Consider the following 19933-nt stretch of genomic DNA (forward strand, 5'->3'; position numbering starts at 1 on the left):
TTAGGAAACGCATGATATAAAGTCGCCCTTAATATTTGTGCCTGTTTTAGTTTAGGGTACGTTAGTACATGCATTAAGTGTTCTGTACATTAAAGGGTAGTTTGTTAACAGTACTACGTACAAGGGAAAGTTTTAAAAGTCTGAATATACATGTTAAATAAATAGGTAATTATGCTGTCACTACTTCGCGGATTTTCACCTATCGCGGCCGGGTCTGGAACCTATCTACCGCGATAAACGAGGGTTCACTGTATCAAGAAGGACGAGGCGAACATTAGAAAGACGGCTGCAATCACCTTTAGCAGATCAGCGAAGCGAGTCGTTACAACGCGTAATAAAACGATCGTACGCATGGAAGGTGCTTTAGCTGTGTGGATTGCCGACTGCCGGAAGAAGAACATAGCGTTGGATACGAACACCATCCAAACAAAGGCTTTGAGCTTATATGAGAATTTTGCTGCAAAGGAACCTAAAAACGACGACGGCAACCATGCTGAAGATGATGATGATGCAGATGATCCTCAACCAGGGACATCCACTGATTCCCAGCCTCAGATACGTTTTTTCGCAAGCAAAGGATGGTTCGCTAAGTTTCAGAAACGCTTCGCCCTGAAAAGCGTTTCCCTGCATGGGGAGTCTGCTTCCGCTGACACTGCCGCTGCTGAAACTTACGTGAACCAGACGTTCAAGAATATTATCGCCGAAGGTGGATACAAGCCGGAACAAGTCTTTAATATGGATGAGACTGGCTTGTTTTGGAAGAGAATGCCGTCGCGAACTTTCCTGTTCAAAGAGGAAGTCAAAGCCTCTGGCTTTAAAGCATTCAAGGATCGCGTTACCCTCGTGATGTGTGGCAATGCTGCTGGATTTTTGTTAAAGCCGGGGCTTATTTATAAGTCGAAAAATCCTCGCGCTTTGAAAAATAAAAATAAGAATCTCCTTCCCGTGTACTGGATGCATAATCAAAAAGCATGGATTACGAAGATGCTGACCTCCAACTGGTTCCATCAGTGTTTTATCCCGCAAGTCAGCAAATATCTCTTAGAGAAGGGCTTGCCATTCAAGATCCTTCTCCTTATGGATAACGCTGGTGGACACGCAACTGACCTGTCGCATGAGGGCATTCAGGTTGAGTTCCTGCCACCCAACACCACGTCATTAATTCAACCGATGGACCAGGGGGTTATCAGGGCGTTCAAGGCCCTCTACACGAAGAATACCTTGGCGGATCTCGTTGCGTGTGTGGATGCTGCCCAAGATGACGAGGATGAAGATTTTAACTTGAAGGCGTACTGGCGGCAGTACACCATAGCCACGTGCCTGCAGAATATTCAGAAGGCACTTCAAGAGATGAAACCTGCAACCGTGAATGCGAGCTGGAAGAAGTTGTGGCCCGATATTGTTTACGACGACAAGGGATTTACTCCGTCGGAAATCCAACACTCTGCAATACGGAAATCTGTGCAGTTGGCTGCCATAATTGGAGGTGACGGGTTTGGCGACATGACGACTGAAGACGTCGACGAGTTGTTGGACTGCCATTCCCAGACCCTAACTGACGCAGACCTCAAAGACCTGACGAAATCGGCAAGTGAGGAAGAGAGTGATACCCAGGAAGAGACCCAAGAAAATGTCGAAGAAACGGGCTTAACATTAGAACGGCTTGCCAAGGCCTGCAACCATGCGAAGGAGTTGAAAGAAATGTTGCAAGAGTGTGACGAGGATATGGTTCGCTCGATGCAATTCTGCAACAAGATCGATGAAGACATGACTCCCTACAAAATGCTCTTGGATCGAAAAAAGAAGCAGCGGCAACAACTTCCGATCACAATGATCTTCCAGCCTCGCAAAAAAGAGCCAGTTCCTCCTGCTAGTACGCCTTCGGAAGAAATTGAAGAAGTTTCCCAGGAAGAAGTTGAAGAGGTGTCCCAGGAAAAGACACCTCCGTCTGAAGAGACGTAAAATACTATCATTGGCTGCACAGTAGAACACATCATCAGCTTCATCATCATCATTTCTACTGTGCAGCAAATTCATCGCCATCACCATTCAAGTTTTTCTTCAACTTCTTTCGTGGTGAGTACAGTAACAATCTTTATTTTTTACTTTAATATTCTTACTGTACATTCTAAAACTGTATTTGTGCCTGTTTTATAGTTTAGTACTGTACGTACTGTATGCATTAAGTTAAAGGGAAGGTTTTAAAAGTCTACATGTTGTAACCTATCATATTTTTTTTTTTAAATTTACATTTACGTACGTAAAACAATCTCTCTCTCTCTCTCTCTCTCTCTCTCTCTCTCTCTCTCTCTCTCTCTCTCTCTCTCTCTCTCTCTCTCTCGTAAATTGTTTTCCTGCTTTGCTACGTATAATACTGTATATTTGTAAGGTAACATATTTTGTAAATGCTTTTACTGTAAATACTGTATGTACTGTATCATTATTTATCACTATCATCATGCGCGTTAAATGCCTTGTTTGTTCTGAGCGTGGTTGTTTACTGAGCGTACACTCCGTCGTTTCAGGCGGCGTCATAAAGAAAAACATTTCATTTGGAAGTCCTAAGAAAAATACGTAAACTAAAACATTGGTAATAAAAAAATCAACATACAGTACTGTATAATCAATATAATCGATGCAAAAACTAACCTATACATATATGTGTACTGTACACTAAATGAGTTTGTTTCTTCATTATGATCAGAGATAAACGTAAACAAAACATTGGTTGCCATTTTTTATCGTGCTTTTTAGGTGTTTAGGAAACGCATGATATAAAATCGCCTTTAATATTTGTGCCTGTTTTAGTTTAGGGTGCTGTAGTACATGCATTAAGTGTTCTGTACATTAAAGGGTGGTTTATTAACAGTACTACGTACAAGGGAAGGTTTCAAAAGTCCGAATATACATGTTAAATAAATAGGTAAATATGATGTCACTACTTCGCGGATTTTCACCTATCGCGCCCGCGTCTGGAACCTATCTACAGCGATAAACGAGGGTTCACTGTATATTCAAATTGCCTCAGTGTTGGGGCGCGTTTTGTGGCCCTAGCTTGGACTCCTTCCAGTCTATGTATATCCTTCTGAATACTTGGAGCCCAGAATTGGACTCTCTATTCTAGATGGGGTCTTACTAGTGATGTGTACAGCTCTAGTAAAATATCTTTGTTTATCAATTTGAATTGTCTCTTTATGTAACCTATTAGTTTTTGTGCTTTCTTTTCAGCTTTTATGCTCTGTTTGGTGAACCTCAAATCCTTGCTGATAATAATACCAAGATCTTCCTCCTGGTCCACACTTTCTATTTCGTTACCCAGCAGTGAGTAATCTGATTGCAGGTTACTATTTCCTATGTGGATGACTTTACTACATTTTCCACAGTGTAAAGGCACTTGCCATTTTCTGAACCATTCTTCTAGCTTTCTAGCTTTATTAGATCCTCTCTCAAGTCTTGTACATCTGAGTTCACAGCATTTATGCCTGGTTTAATATTGTCGGCAATATTTGGCTACCCTACTAGTTAATCCTAAATATATGTTGTTAATGTAGATCAGAAATAACAATGGGTCAAGGACAGATCATTGGGGTACTCCGCTTGTAACAGCTACCCACTCTGAAGCTTCTCCATGATGCCTAATGCTCTAATTTTGACCATTAATTTTTTATGAGGAACTTTGTTAAATGCCTCTTGCCCTGCTTTTGACATAAATGCTAAAAATGTTATTGAAAAAATCTAACGTATTTGACACACGTTATCTTTTGTCTAAATCCACGTTGGGTGTCTATCAACAGATTGTTGTTCTCTATATGTTCTACTATTGAACAAAAATTTGCATGGCACTGAAGTTAGCCACACAGATCTGTAGTTACAAGGTTCTACAATTTGTCCCTTCTTGTAGATTGGAGGAACATTACCTAGTTTCCATCCTGATGGTTCTTCATATTTGATAGCTGGTTCTTCCCTAGTGAATACAGTTGTGAAATATGCACTCATCAGTTCAGTTTTTTCCAAATCATTTGTTGTAAGATCACCCTCAGAGTCTCTTAATGGGCTACTGTAGTTTTTTATTGATTTTCTACTGTTTACGTATGGAAAAAAAATCTTTGGGGTTTTCTTTCCTAGCTAAAGTCATTCTTTTCTCTTCACTGATCTTGGCCTTTCTAACTAGTTTATCTACTTTTTGGCTTACTTTCTCGTGCTTGGAAATTTCCTGAATTGAAGGCTGTGGAGCCATTGATTTATGTTTGCTGTCTCTATTTCTTATTGCACTGGCTATTTCTCTGTTGAAACACTTAGGTTGTGGACTTCCATTTGGTAAAATTTTTATATGCGATATACATTTAGCCCATTTTTCTTTATATATTCCTACAAAGGAGTTCCATTGTATATCTATGTTGCGTTTAATCGTATTCTAAATTCTTGGTGTATTCCTTAAGTTTTATCCAGTTACTCTGTCTGTAGTTCAGCTTTCTTATAATTTTCCTTTCTTTTAGAGGAGGAATATTCACTAGAAACCTAACTATTCTGTGGTCACTTTTACCAATATTTTTGCCTACTGAAACACTGGATACTAATTTTTTTTCTGCTGTTAGAACAATATCTAGTACAGTATGCCGTTTCCCCAGTTGGTTTATCGACCCACTGATGGGGGAATTCATTGTTGACAAATACTAGTAGTCTATGTCCCTCTGTGTTTGATGTAGAATTCATAGTGTCCCAGTTTACTGCTGCATTGAAGTCTCTCATTAGGACAGCTAGCTTATTGCTAACTTCTCGTTCAAGATGTCTATACAGCTCTTCATCCTGTTCTTGTGTTTGACATGGTGGTCTGTATATTACTAGTATGAACATGTTTTCTCCCGTGGTATTGACATTTGCACTTGTCACTTCACATTGGATTTCTAATTTAATTTTTATGGAGTTTAAGTGATTTCTGACAAAGAGCATTACCCTTCCAACTTTTTTTGGTAAGGCGATCCTTCTTGAAAATACTGAAACCTGGGATTTTGTTTTCTTTGATAAAATATTCTGTATTCTTAAATACAGGTCTCGGTAAGGCCTATGACATCTAGTTTCTCACCAGCTATCATTACTCTGAAGTTTTACATTTTGTTTCTAACTGACTGAGCTAGCGAATAAGGGAAGCCTTAAACTTCCCTACTGCACCCAGATCCGAGGATCATGGGCGCGCAGGAGATCGTTGGCGTGGAGAGCGCTATCGCGCAGGCGAGAGCTGGCGCATTGGTGAGTGCTGGCGCGCAGGAGAACATTGGCGCGCATGACGCGCAGCAGGTTGACGGCGCGCAGCGGCACGCTGGAAATCAGGTGAGCACTGGCGCGCTTTAGCAGGAACATCAGCAACAGGTGTGCGCTCGCGTGCAGGTGAGCGCTGGCGTGCTTTATCAGCAACAGTAGGAGAGCGCCTGTGCGCTAACTCCGAAACCTCAGAGAGGTCAGTTGAACGTTGGCGCGCATGCTTGGTATGGCGCGTAAGGGACGTATGCGCTAATTTGCGCGTATGCCCTTGTTGCCCCGAAGGGACCAGTGCCTGTTTTATAAAAACAAGTTTAGTTGGCGTCCAGAGCGCATTAACAGCCAGGAATGGCAACGGCAGGTCAGCAGGTCTGACGGGTGGAAGGTCGGCGTGTCCTTTGCAAAGACGACCTTCCACTGAAGGGGATCGCGAACGATCCGCAGAGAGGTCCAGGGTTGTAGCATGAACAGTCAGAGATCGATGACGAGGCTCCTCTGCGGCGGACTGCACCGATGAAGACGAACTGAAGAGGCGCCTCTTCACACCCTTATATGGTGAAGGAAGGCCTCTCCGGTGAAGAGGAAGGCGAGCTCTGGGGGCCATTGGGTCAGCAAGCTGACCATCAGCAGTCCTCCAAAGAGGAGTCTCTGTAAGTGAACTCCCCCGAGGGGGAGAATCACCGGCAGGAGAGACTGTTGGACTTAGTTCCTCCCTTGAAGGTTGAGCAGAGGGAGAAACTAAGCCTCCAGCTACACCAGGTTGAGCAGTTGCAGAGGTATTAGGAGACACCGCATCGGATACCTCTGGCACCACAACGTCGACGATAGACAGAAGATCAACCTCTGCCAACGTCGGCGATTGCTTGACAGCGGCACCCAACCGGATGATGTCAAACAAGGCTTCCTTGGAGGGCGAACCTTCGAGCCCCAAGGAAGACCAAAGCCGGAATAAATCATTTACATTAACATTTAAACTTAAATCCTCCCCCGGGGGAAGAGGTGGAGCTGCCTCGCTAGGGGAGGCAACGCCATCTCTCGAACCCCGAGATCGGGAATCAGAACCATGGTCTACGCTACCACTTGATGGCTTCCTGGAAGAAACCGATCGAGTGGGAGCTTCGGAGGAGGTTTGGGCAAAGGAAGAAGAGGCCTTGGGATTTTCTCCTTTCAAAGAAATCTTCGAAGGAGAAATATCCCGCCTGGACTACTTCTTCCGTCGCCAAGAAAACCTCTCCCACTGGGAGGTAGACCACTCCCTACACTCACCACACTTATTAGTTCTATCACACCATTGGCCCCTACAGTAAGGACAAAGGGTGTGAGGGTCCGCCTCGACCGCCAACATAAATGTACCACAAGGGCGGTCAGGTAATCCAGGACATTTGTGCATGATAGCAGAGGCCAACTTCACTCTCAAACCTGTAGGAGAGAAAGCAAAAAGACATTAATGGCTGTCAAAGAGGCGAGGGTGAGAGCGGACACGTCCAACTACCACCCGAGCCGAGAGCAAAGTGAGTTCAAGCACAAGTGTGTGAGGGGGGGGTTAGCAGGCTACTCTCCCTACTCCCCGCTAACTAGCGGTGGCGTAGTAAACGCTCGTTAAAATTCTAATGGCTTGTCATTTCAGCTACGCCGAAAGTAATAACCCATATTAAATAGCGTGGTTTGTATGTCAGTTACGGAACAAACCAAGTTTAATCAAAATCTGTTTTATTTCAAATACTGTACTGTGCAGCTGTAATATTTTACCACTTTGAATAATGAGGTAGCCTATTTCAAGAGTGCATGTGGTAATTTTAAATCTCATAAATGATGTGACCCCTTTCAATTTAGCTTCAAAACTCACGCGAGTATATACTATATTTCTTATATGTTTGTAATTAAAGTAATATTAAAAAGAGGTAAAAACAGTGTAAATCAGAAGTAAAATTTGAGGTTGGGATATCGCATTTTTGGCTATAAAGGTACCAATTAGGTACAATAACAAAGAATGTTAAATCCTTTAATAGAGATTTAGCTAAAATTAGTACATGGTGCAAATTATGGGGCATGAAGTTGAACCTAAATAAAACTTTAGGTATGATTGTAAGTAGGTCGAGGGCAGTGGCTCCTAAACATCCAGATCTCTGCATTGACAATATTTCTTTAACTATGGAACTTATAAAATTTTAAGTGTGATTCATGATAGCAAATTTACTTTTGCAACACATTCAGTTTGTTTCTTCTTCAATTGCACAAAAATTGATTTCTGTCGGTCATTCTATTCTGAAGAAGTGTTTTAATTCTTTCATTTTGCCTTGTTTCAAGTATTATTCTCCTGTCTGGTCTTCAGCTGCTGAATCTCTTTATTTGTTGGACAAGAACTTGCGGTCTATTAAAGAGGTAAGTGCAATCGGGGTTAGGGCTTGCAAGTATGAGGGGGGCAATGTACAAATAGCTAGGAGGTTACCAGAATGTGACTGCTCCAAGTTATATGCCTAAATGTAACCAACAGATCGGCACCCTGCTTGCTAGGCCTAAAAATATCAAAATTGACTCACTCGGAAGTAATTTGTATTATTCCTAACTATATAAACCTGAGTCTTCTGCTCAGGTTTGTACTTGGGTAGGAGCAATGTATAGGACATATGCATTCTCTTAACAATCTAACCTGAGACCTTTTGGGTTGTTTTTATGTGGGAAAAAATGTGAGCGCTAGTAGTAGTACTCCCATGGGAGAGCGCTCTAGCAGGCATGTGAGAGGATGTACTATTGATCGGGACCAAGTGAGAGGGTATGCAACCGGTCGTGAGCAGTTAAGAGGCGTGCGACTGATCGTGAGTAGTTAAGAGGTTGTGCGATCGATTGCAAGCAACCACTTGAGCAGTTGAGGTTGAAGCTTGTGATTGGGGTCCTGTGTCATGGGGCTCTCTCAATAATGTGCAAACACCTGCTTTTCTTTAAGGGCTGCTTATCTGGTCCTGTACAGCAGGGGAACCCTACTCTCTACAGTACCTCCACGGTTGTTTTACGATGTTCATTCAGTAACATTTAACATTTCACAATGCATATTGTTCGCTTACTGTTTGATCATCACTGTCAAAATACTCGCAGAATAAGGAGGTCTTCAGTTTCCTCTTGAAAGCCTTAAAACCTTCAATTATTCAGATGTCTCGTGGGAGCCTATTGTATAGCCTCGGGGCTGCATATTTAAAATCTCTAGAGCCTACAGTAGACATGTATCTTGGTTCTGATAGTTTGAAACCATCTTTAACTATTCTCGTGTCAGGACAATTTGTTGGTTGCACAATATGTAGCAATTCTCTTGAATATTTTGGACGACCAGTTCTGATAAATTGTGGGTTATTGTACATATTTTAAATTCAATTCTCGCTCTAATCAGTAGCCATTGTAGATCAATTGGTATACAAGTGATCCTTTCTTTAGGTGGGACACCTTTTATCAGTCTTGCTCCTCTGGTTATATTTTTCTGTAATCTCTTAAGTTGTACTTACAGTAGATTGTGGTAGATGGAGTTACAGTAGTCAATTTTGGTAACCACAAAGATTATCACAAGTTTCTTTACAGAACATTCATCCAGGTACTTTGTTATAAATGCTACATATCTTAGATGATAACCAGCAGTTTTTACATTATTTATTTGGGCATTGAGAGACTACTTGCAAGAAATATGCCTATATCACAAAATTCACTAGATATCGGCACCGAGTCATTATTTGTTTATTTGAATAAAGAGTCCAACACCCCCACCAGACCTACTCTATCGGAATGTGAAAGAAGGTGTGTGGAAGGTGTCATTACGGTGATCTCAGCCTTGTCAAAGTTATTTTACCATATTTCAGATAATGCTAGTATGTCCAAATATTTCCCATTTATCAATTCTCATTTTTGAAGTTTTATTACTCACAGATTGTATATTTGCATAGCCACAATTTATGATGTCCTTAGTATCCATGATCAGTATTTTCTGCAAGTCTTTTCAATTCCAAGTCACGACCTTTGCAATCTCTAGAAATTACTATGTGGTCATTTGGTTTATTTAACTTAGTGCAGTAAGTTCACTTTGACATTAGCAAATTACACTCCTTGGGGGAATGTTTTCCTGAACATTTCCCGCAGAATTTAGCATAATTCTTACACAGTACTTGTATTCTTTTTCATGATGTCCATACCTCTGACAGTGGTAGCAGGTGATCACGATGTACTTGTCACGTATTGTTTTAAGTAGGCCATCGTAACATAACTTTGTCCCCCTTATCGTGAATAGCCCTCGGAACTTCAGGATCACATTCCAGCACATAGTGGGCAGTCTCACCTGCAGCATTTTTCTTCAGTACTACACTTATATTCTCTTCTATATTTTGGATTTGGTCCAGGTAACAATTTCTTTGAACCAAGGCATTTACTACTTCTTCATCTTCATTGTAAACATTGCATATCATTATTTTTGGTTTTAATTTTACAATTTTCCTCAGCTCAGTGTCAACATCCATTGTCTGAATTTTGTTTGCTGCTTCCTCTATGATCATCTCATTTGCTAAGTTTACAACAACACTTCCATTTGAGGTTGACCTCGCTTTTAAGTACAGTATTGCAATGTCTTTAAGTGCATGTTCGACCTCCCTTTTTCTGTCAGTTACTTTAGTTGTTACATTTGTTGATCTAATTACCAATAGATTCTTTTCCTTTACTTTGTTGGTGTATGTTTTCTCTGGTTTTGGGCCCATCAGTGTTTGAAATGTTTCCTTAATTGATTCAATATTCATTGACAGGTTATCAATCTTCTCAGTGAGGTCAGTGATCTGGGTGGAATTTGCTGCTTATGCATTAAGCTCCACAAAATGTTTTTCCAAATCATCAATTCCAGTTTCTTGTGCACTCAAAGCATGGTCCCTCACTCTCACTTGCTCCACCAATTCCAATGTTGGCTTCAACGCAGTAAGGGAATATACAATTCAAGTTTAATACTTTGTTATTGCTGATGCTTGTCACTATACACACATTTCTTATGAAAGTACCTCTTGCAATCACATCCTATCTACTTTTTTGCATCTCAATCTGTGGTTTGACATTTATGACAGTACATGGGGTCAGGAGCAGATGTGATGTCCTATTTCTTCTTCACTTTAGCCTCTACATGAGATCAACTATTATCTTCGCAAATGGTTTTAAAAACGAGAAACACAAGCTAAAAACACAGCTCAGGGCGATTGGTGAGCAAAACTCAGCACAAAACATGTCTTTGCTCTGGTTGACAAAAACCTAGTGGAGGCGTTAATAACTGCACTGTAATTGTTCAGTGGCTACTTTCCTCTTGGTAAGGATAGAAGAGACTCTTTAGCTATGGTAACCATCTCTTCTAGGAGGACACTCCAAAATCAAAGCATTGTTCTCTAGTCTTGAATAGTGCCATAGCCTCTGACATTGCATGGTCTTCCACTGTCTTGGAGTATAATTCTCTTGCTTGAGAATATGCTCGGGCGCACTTTCCTATCTTATTACTCTACCTTTTTTTTTTTTAATATTTTATATCTTGATATTGTTACTGGTCTTAAAATATTATATATTAATTGTTCATTACTTCTCTTATAGTTTATTTATTTCCTTATTTCCTTTCATTACTGGGCTATATTTTCCTGTTGGAGCCCTCAGGCTTATAGCATCCTGCTTTTCCCAACTAGGGCTATAGCCTAGCAATCAATAATACTAATAATAATAATAATAATAATAATAATAATAATAATAATAATAATAATAATAACAATAATAATAATAATAATAATAATAATAATGTAAAGATAATAGTGCATGTATCTCTTGAAAGGAGAGAAAATAGGAGAATCTTTAATAAATTTTGGGTGTAAAGGTCAATAAAAAGATCTTCTGGAGAAGCAATAGGAACATCAGGAAAGGTTCATAAAATTAAGAATATCATTAGCCAAGAGTCCAGAAGTAACCTATTCTAAGCAACAAAATTAATTAAATTATACAGGTTATCGAGACTGAAAACAAAAATATTTGGTGTCTGAAAGTTTCATAAATTCTAGAATGAAGAAAAGATAAGCCATGAACTAACCTGAGCATTACATTGCAGATACTTGATGAGCGATTCTAGTTTCTTGTGGAATGAAGCATCTATTTTATCATGATGTTCTTCAATTTGGTGTAGTAAGTATTCCTGAAAAAGATATCTAATTATTAATGATGTTTTTACTTCAATATGTTTCAAACCCAGTATTTCAATACAGTATGCAATGTATATCTTAAAATTAATTTCGAGCAATATTTTATAAAACCATTAATACATAATAAATATTCAACAAACATCTATATATATATATATATATATATATATATATATATATATATATATATATATATATATATATATATATATATATATATATATGTATATATATATATATATATATATATATATATATATATATATATATATATATATATATATATATATATATATATATATATATATATATATACATATATATATATATATATATATATATATATATATATATATATACATATATATATATATATATATATATATATATATATATATATATATATATATATATACATATATATATATATATATATATATATATATATATATATATATATATATATATATATATATATATACATATATATATATATATATATATATATATATATAAATATATATGTATACATATATATATATACATATATATATATATATATATATATATATATATATATATATATATATATATATATATATATATATATATATATATATATATATATATATATATATATATATATATATATATATATATATATACACATACATATATATATATAACGGATTTTGAGCGAAGCGAAAAATCTATTTTTGGGGTGAGATAGCCATGGCGTCCTGATGGAAGGTTCCTTTTTGGTAGCTTCCTCGGGTAAATAACTACTAAGATATTCCCAGAGAATTTAACCACAGGTTATCACAGAATTCTAACTTCTGGAGCGAGTATCCTAAAGGTTTCCCTTTAAGACATCGTATATCAACAGGGGACGCATGTATTAACGCGCCACATAGCTATCTACACCCCGAACAGAGTTAATGCTTCGGTGTGTAAGGGCTGAGAATAGCTGGGAGCCGTTCCATAGCTAATCTCATTCGTGGCTACTACTGATACTCGAGACGTAAACAAACGGGCGCCATTGCTTAAATGACGTCACGTCCGTCTTTATCCTGAAGCCAGTTGCTTGCCCATCACCATGATACAGCAGAGCAGGGTGGGACCTAAAACTGGACGAAGTAGCAGGGAGGGTCCATCAGGACGCCATGGCTATCTCACCCAAAAATAGATTTTTCGCTTCGCTCAAAATCCGTTTTTTGGGCTCAAGCCATGGCGTCCTGATGGAAGAATACCAGAGAATCAATGTATCGTGGTAGATTTTCCCCTAATAGTAAGTGCCAAGGCATTGACAAATTAGCATAGTAATCTTGGTAAAGAACCGTAGGGAAGAAGCATCCTGCCCCCCTTGGCAGTGAAGTTCCCACGGGCCATGCCGACGTCAAAGTGGTATTGAAGGGCTATTCATCCTGATAGAAGAACTTGGAGATGAAGCCGAATGTTTGGTATTTGTATAGGAACATTCTGAAAAGCAGACCAGTGGTGGTTGGGCACTGTGTTGAGAAGGATGATTCATCTCCAGGGTATGAAGAGTAAGTATTCGTATTGGAACATTACATAATCAGAGTGAATATAAATTAAGAGTTAGTATCTTAATTTTTCCATAACCATAAGGAAAAGGGGATAATAAAACTATGACAGGCATGTATTTCATAGTAAGTAGGAGCTGATTGAGACGCACAGGTAATAAAATAGAAATTTTATTTCACAAATGCAGAAATTAAATAAATTACAGCAATAAGTAAAGTTCATTTACAGTAATTATAATGTACATAGTAATAAAGACTTGCTCTTGAATCTGAAAAGGAATTTCAAGTTTATTAGTAGGCACTCGTTCTCGAGGAACGCAAGTCTTTGATTAAAAAACACATCATGCTCAGGGCATGCGGCACTTGTGTGACAACTATGACATTTCACCTGGGATAAGAACAGTTATAAAAGCACTAAGTGTTTTCGACATCACTATGTATCGCTCGAGGGTCAACATAGGCACCCGAAGAGTTAGAGTCCCAAGTAACTCACTGTTCTACGCAGAGTTAGGTGCAGGTTTCATAACACTACCTGCGGCTACCACAAAATGTTTGACTTCGTGCACTTGTTTCACATAATGTTTAAAGAAAACGCGCGAGGACTTCCAGCCTGTGAAGTTTTTAAGGCTTTCAAAGTCCATACTCTGAAAGAAATTCAGAGAAGATGCAACTTTCCTAGGATCATGACCAGCGGGTGTACTGTCAGGATCCGCTCTGCGAATGAAGTAGGTGATTTTCGCTCTTAATTGTTTCAGTGACAGGTCGCTGCCCGATGTTTCTCCTTTGAAGAGTTGGCCTCCACCAAAGTTCGAAGTTCTGCGAAGATAGACCTTGAGGCTCTCTACTGGGCATAGAGAGACATCTTCCTTCAGGGGGCATATTCTCCAGGGGCCCCATCTTTTGGTGGGTAATTCATTTTTGGCGAGAAACGTCGGATCAGGGGAGAGGGTAACGACTCCTGTATCGGTAAACAGGATGTGTCCGTCTTCTCTTGATAATGCCACTATTTCGCTGACTCGAGCTCCCGAAGCAAGAGCAAAGAGAAATATAACTTTCTGAGTCAGATCCTTGAGAGGGCATGAATCATTATCCAAGTTGGAGGCAAAATGGAGCACCTTGTCTAGTGACCAGGAGATCGGTTTCGGTGGGGGTGCTGGGCGTAGGCGAGCACATGCTTTCGGTAGTTTGTTGAAGATGTCGCTGGACAGATCAATTTGGAAAGCATATAGAATTGGTCTGGTCAAGGCCGATTTGCAGGTTGAAATCGTATTGGCTGCTAATCCCTGTCCATGAAGGTGAATAAAGAAGGACATGCAGAAATCAATCGTGATTTCTTTAGGATTTTTTGTCTTGACGAAGGAGACCCATTTCCTCCAGGATGATTCGTATTGCCGTCTTGTGGATTCGGTCTTGTATTCCTCTAGGAAGTCCAGACTTTTCTTCGAGATCCCAAACCTCTTCTTTGCGGCTAGGGAGAGAAAATCATGAGATGAAGGTCCTTGATTTTCGATGATGAAGCGAAGACAGTCGACTTCTGTACTTGTTGGGAGAGAACTGGGCCCGGGAGAGGGATCAGCTTGGGCTGCAGCTCCAGGACCAGGGGGTACCAGTTGCTCCGGGGCCACTTGGGAGCCACTAGGGCCGCTGTCCCTTTGAAGGTTCTCAGTTTGGAGAGGACTTTCAACAGAAGGTTGGTGGGAGGGAACAGGTAGATCTTGGACCATCTGTTCCAGTCCAGTGACATGGCATCCACTGCTTCTGCCTTGGGGTCCTCGTACGGGGCCACATACCGAGGAAGTTGATTGTTGTCGCTCGTTGCAAAGAGATCTATCTGAAGTTCTGGGACTTGGTGAGAGATGAAGGAGAACGATCTTGCGTCTAGAGACCATTCCGACTCTATCGGGTTTGTCCGAGATAGAGCATCCGCTGTCACGTTGCGGAATCCTTGTAGGTGAACTGCAGACAGGTGCCACTTCTTCTTCTCTGCCAGACGGAAGATTGGGAGAAGCACCTGATTTATCTGGGGCGATCTTGAGCCTTGGCGATTGAGACAACGAACTACCACCGAGTTGTCTAGGGTTAGACGAATGTGGATCGAGGGCGGCGGGGATAATTTCTTCAGAGTTAGAAGGACCGCCATGGCCTCCAAGATGTTTATATGGAACGTCTTGAACAGGGGAGACCAGGTGCCTTGAGCCTGTTTTTGGTGGGAGTGACCTCCCCAACCCTCCAGCGAAGCGTCCGTGTGGATGTTGAGTGATGGAGGAGGGTGTTGGAGAGGAATGGACCTTTTCAGGGCCTTTGCTTCTGACCACAGCTTTAGGAGAAGTCGAAGTCTGTTTGGAAGCCGTCTCTTGAGGTCTCTTCGAGCGATGGATGCAGAACGTCTCCAGACTCCGCGGCATCCTTTAGCTGTGCACGAAGCACTGGGTTTGTTACTGAGGCGAACTGTAGAGAGCCTAGAACTCGTTCCTGCTGGCGTCTTGAAATTCGTTTGGATTTCAGCAGTCGCTTGACAGACCCTGCTATTTCCTTCCTTTTCTTCTGGGGGATGGAAAGGCGGTGTGACTGAAGGTTCCATTGGATTCCCAACCACTGGAACTTCTGAGCTGGAGAGAGGCGAGATTTCTTCTCGTTGATCTTGAATCCCAGGTGTTCTAGGTACTGGGTGACTTTGTTGCAAGATTTTACACAATCTTCGGGCGATGGAGCCCAGACTAGCCAGTCGTCGAGGTAGGCCATCACCTGGACGTTTCGGAGGCGGAGCTGTTGTACTATGGCGTCCGCCAGCTTTGTGAAGATCCGAGGGGCCACGTTGAGGCCGAAGGGCATGGCCCGGAAGGCGTAGCTTTTCCTTTGGAGTCGAAATCCTAGGTAGGAGGAAGCGTGATGGTTCATTGGAACGTGCCAGTAGGCATCCGCCAGGTCTATGGAGACCGTGTAGGAATCTCGAGGCAGAAGGGTCCTTATCTGTTGAAGAGTCAGCATCTTGAACTTGTCGTTCGCTATGAACTTGTTGAGGGGGGATAAGTCCAGAATGACTCTGAGTTTGTCGGAGTCTTTCTTGGGGACACAAAACAGTCTCCCTTGGAACCTGGTGGACTTTACCTTCCTTATCACCTTCTTGTTCAAGAGATCTAGGACATATTCTTCCAGAAGGGGGGTTGATTGTTGGAAGAATTGCTGGAAGGTTGGGGGTGGTTGAGTCCAACTCCAGCCTAGACCCTTCTTGACGATGCTGTGTGCCCAGGGATCGAAGGTCCAACGATCCTGGAATTGGGGGAGTCTTCCTCCCACCGGAAGCACTTCATTGCTTCTGGTGTCCCGAGGGCTTGCTGCCTCGGCCGCTAGCTCCCTTTCCTCCTCTGCCTCTGGAGGGACGGCGAGATGCGTCTCTGCTTGCACCTCTGTTTGAGCCTCTACCTTTGGGACGAAAGGTAGTTGTCTGTTGCTCGAAAGCAGGGGTGAAGACCGGTGACTGTGACAACACCGGTTGGGTGACCAATTGAAAGGTCTGTTGTGGCTGAGCTGCCACTTGGGAGGTAGCGGGTCCCGGAAACTGACGTCTTGGTTGACGTTGCTGGGGTTTCTGTTTTAGGGATTTCCTCTTAGGTTGAGGTCCGTCGTCCTGAGAGGGTTTCCTTTTTCTTGACATGCCCCAATTGTGGAGAAGGTTCCTATTCTCCGTGGCGGCTTTGTCGGTGATTTCCTTCACAAGGTCAGAAGGAAAGAGGTGTTTACCCCAGATGTTGGAGGAAATCAGCCTCCGGGGTTCGTGTTTCACAGTGGCACCTGCGAACACGAATTCACGACAGGCTCTCCGAGCCTTCATGAAGTGGTACAAGTCCTTCATCACGGTTGTCATGTGGGATTTGGAGAGTACCATGTAGTGGTTTGGTACTCTGGTGTCACAGGCCATAATTTCAAGATGGACTTGGTGAGACATGGATGCTGCGAGCCTCTCCTTCGTATCTTGTTCCCGACGAAGGAGGTGATCGTTGAGCTTAGGGAGGTCTTCGTTAAACTGACGTCCGGCGACGTCAGGATCTAGCTTTCCCACGACGAAAGTATGCTGGATATCCTTCCAGTGTCGAGCGTCAGGGGGAGTGACTATGGAGAAGGGTCTGCACTCCTCCAGTGCAGGGCAGGCTTTCCCCTCTTCCACAGCTTTAAGGCACGCAGTGAAGGCCTTTTCCAAGAATGGAAGTACCCGCATTTGCAGGTGCGACATAAGTAGGGTGCTTCTTGCTCAGGGCCGGAAGCTTAGAGCAGGTAAAACCCCTACTCTTGAATGTGTTGGCTAGCATAGCCTGGGCCTTCGCGAGATCGAACACTATCTCTTCCTTCGGTTCGGTCTCTTCCTTAGAGGCAGGTTCAGAACGAAGTCGGACGTAACAGTCCGGGTAGGCCTCAAAGTTTGGGAAGAACTCCACGTCTTCCAAAGGGACCGTGCCGATCTTGTCGCTGATAAAGATCCTGCCGGTCGCGATAACCATATGCTCAGCATACCTCCACGGGTTGGCATGTGAGCAAGCGGGGAGATCCTAAACCGAAATCCTCTTCGGTTCTCTGGATCCCATCATGGACCTGATGAACTCCTGATTCTCCTTTAACCTGTCGTCCATGACGGCTCTAATCAACCGGATCATTTCTTGAGTGGAAGAAGAGGGATCCGGGGTCGTGGAGGTAGACGGGATAGATACTTCCGTCGGTGTAGGAGTAGGAGCGGAGATGGAAGGAGGAGCGACCTCTTGCTCCGACTCGGCGTATTCCACCTGGTCTTCGTCATCTTCAGCTCCTTGAGCCATAAGAGTCTTCTCCGTGTCTTTCGAGACATCCGACATATGTTCGTCATCTTCAGAATCCAGGCGGCACTCGTGCATGGACTGAGCCATGACAACATCAGGTTCCACTGTAATTTGGACAGTGGGAATCACATCCTTGGGTACCACTGAATCAGGGGAGGCCTTAGGGAACAAGAGTGACCTCATTTCTTCAGTGGCCAGGTACGGTCCGGTGGCATTCTTCTGGAAGCCACGCACCCACTTGCGTAGCTTCTCCCGAGAAGTGTCCCTGACCTCCGCTGAGGGAGGGTTATGGAAGGCATCAACTAGTTGAGCCTGGCAGACCGTACAATTCAGTGGGTCCCAGAATTTCAGATCCCCTTTCTTGTTAGCACAAGGGGCGTGAGTCCTGCAAGCCGTATGCCCGTAGAAGTGCGGGCGTTTCACAGCGCAGAAGTCGAAGTCACACTTCATCTGCTCCTCCTGTGGAAGAAAGAGAAAATGAGTATGGGGGAGTCATAAGAATGGTTCTTAAGCTAAGTTAAGATTAATCATTAATATTAACTTAAAGAAAGGGTGTGATGCATAGAGATTGAAGTAGTAAAGAAAACATACTCCATGCATCTCGCCCGTCTGGCTACCGCAAGCTTTAGCCCTGGATAATCCGAGATGGCCGAAGGCACAGGATAGTATTCCCTGAAATTCCGCAGGGCAATGGAATTCCATGGAAAACCAAGGATAAGTTTGGGACTGAGATCACTCAGTCCCAAATTAGGGAGTTAACAGGTCCCTTAGGGTAACTGCTTCCGGCAACCAGCCGCGCTAAGATGCACGCAGCATGCTGGAATTTTGAAGAATGCAAAGGAACAGCATGATTACTAATAGAACAGTACCAAGGCACTGATCTAAAGAGTGTAAACAGGCTATCTGTTTGCAGTGTAGAGCTATCAGTATACAAGTGATAGCTAGGAGAAGGGGGTGCAAGTATCCTTGACGCCTCCGGGAGGTTCCGGCAGACCTCCGGCACGCCGGAGGCCGCTTTAGCAGAGTTTCTGGCATTAGGACAGACAAAATGTAAGTCAAGAGTAATACCAGGGTGGCGGCCGCCGGCACAACGGCGGCACGCCGGCAGAGGAGCGGCGACTCCGGCAGTCGGAGGATGCCGGATTGGTGACTGGGGTAAGGATGGTTATAGCTGAACCAGGTGGCCGACCGGCAGGCGGACGGTGAAGCTAGGAGGAAGGAGGAAGGCCGTCGGCGGTCGACAGTCCCCCGGCAAGCGGGGGGGCTGGCGGCATGAGGGTAGGGGGAGAGTCACCAAGGTAGGAGGCAGGTATCGCCGACAGTGGAGGCGGCAAGGGACCGGCACCCGGATAGTGAGAGACAGGGGGAGGGATGTAAGAAGTCCAGTCATGGAATCCAGACATCCCCCCCTGAGAGGGTGTACCCATGATAGAGGCAGGCTCTATCACCCAGGAGCCGGGGTCGCAGAGGACCGGGAGCTAGGGTAGCCCAAGGGAGGGCTAGGGGACACCCAAGAGGGGAGAGACCTCCACAAGCAGAACGCATCCAGTGGCTAACCCCATAGGACACTATGAAGGGTATATGTACCAGAGCGGACTGCACAAGGAAGCTCAAGGTAGCCCTATCACTCCACCCTAAGGAGGAGTTCTAGGACAGGGGACAGATGGGTATAGACTAACCTAAGTGTAGGCTAGGCTATACAAGAGATAGGTGGGGAGGGGAGAAGAGAAGAGTCTTCCAAGGAAGGGGTTCTGTACCAGAGCGGCCACTAGGGAAAGGGAGGACACTCCCTAACCTAAGCTAAGGCCGCCAGGCTGAAACGGTGCATGGGTACAGTTTCAGCAGGGGACAGAGTAACCTTCCAAAACCTAACCTAGAACCGGGCTAAGAGCCCCGAACTAGGAAGGATAGAAGACATATCGCTATCGCAGGACAGTCATAGACTATTCCTAGCCATAGAGGAAGGGCTAGCCTAACCTCACTCTCGGACGCAACCCTAAGGGGGGTTCATTCCCTTAGGGAGGACTGAGAGGCGATGAATACTCCATTAGACACTTGATCCCTCTACTCAGAAAGGGAATCAAGGCTAAACAGAGGGAATGCCAAGGCAGGGGATGAAGGAAGCATATAGAGGTCCTAC

General features: G+C 43.1%; 1 protein-coding gene across 1 annotated transcript in view; it reads right to left on the minus strand.

Annotated features, from left to right (window-relative positions):
- The window catches only part of LOC137645799 (high mobility group nucleosome-binding domain-containing protein 5-like), a 279134-nt gene that overhangs the window by 162742 nt on the left and 96459 nt on the right, over positions 1 to 19933 (minus strand). The window contains exon 3 of the mRNA XM_068378745.1: positions 11333 to 11434. The gene's annotated coding sequence lies outside the window, so the exon portion shown is untranslated. The remainder of the gene's footprint in view (positions 1 to 11332; positions 11435 to 19933) is intronic.

This window comes from Palaemon carinicauda, chromosome 8 (genome assembly GCF_036898095.1).
Source record: "Palaemon carinicauda isolate YSFRI2023 chromosome 8, ASM3689809v2, whole genome shotgun sequence".
In the NCBI taxonomy this organism is placed as follows: domain Eukaryota; kingdom Metazoa; phylum Arthropoda; class Malacostraca; order Decapoda; family Palaemonidae; genus Palaemon; species Palaemon carinicauda.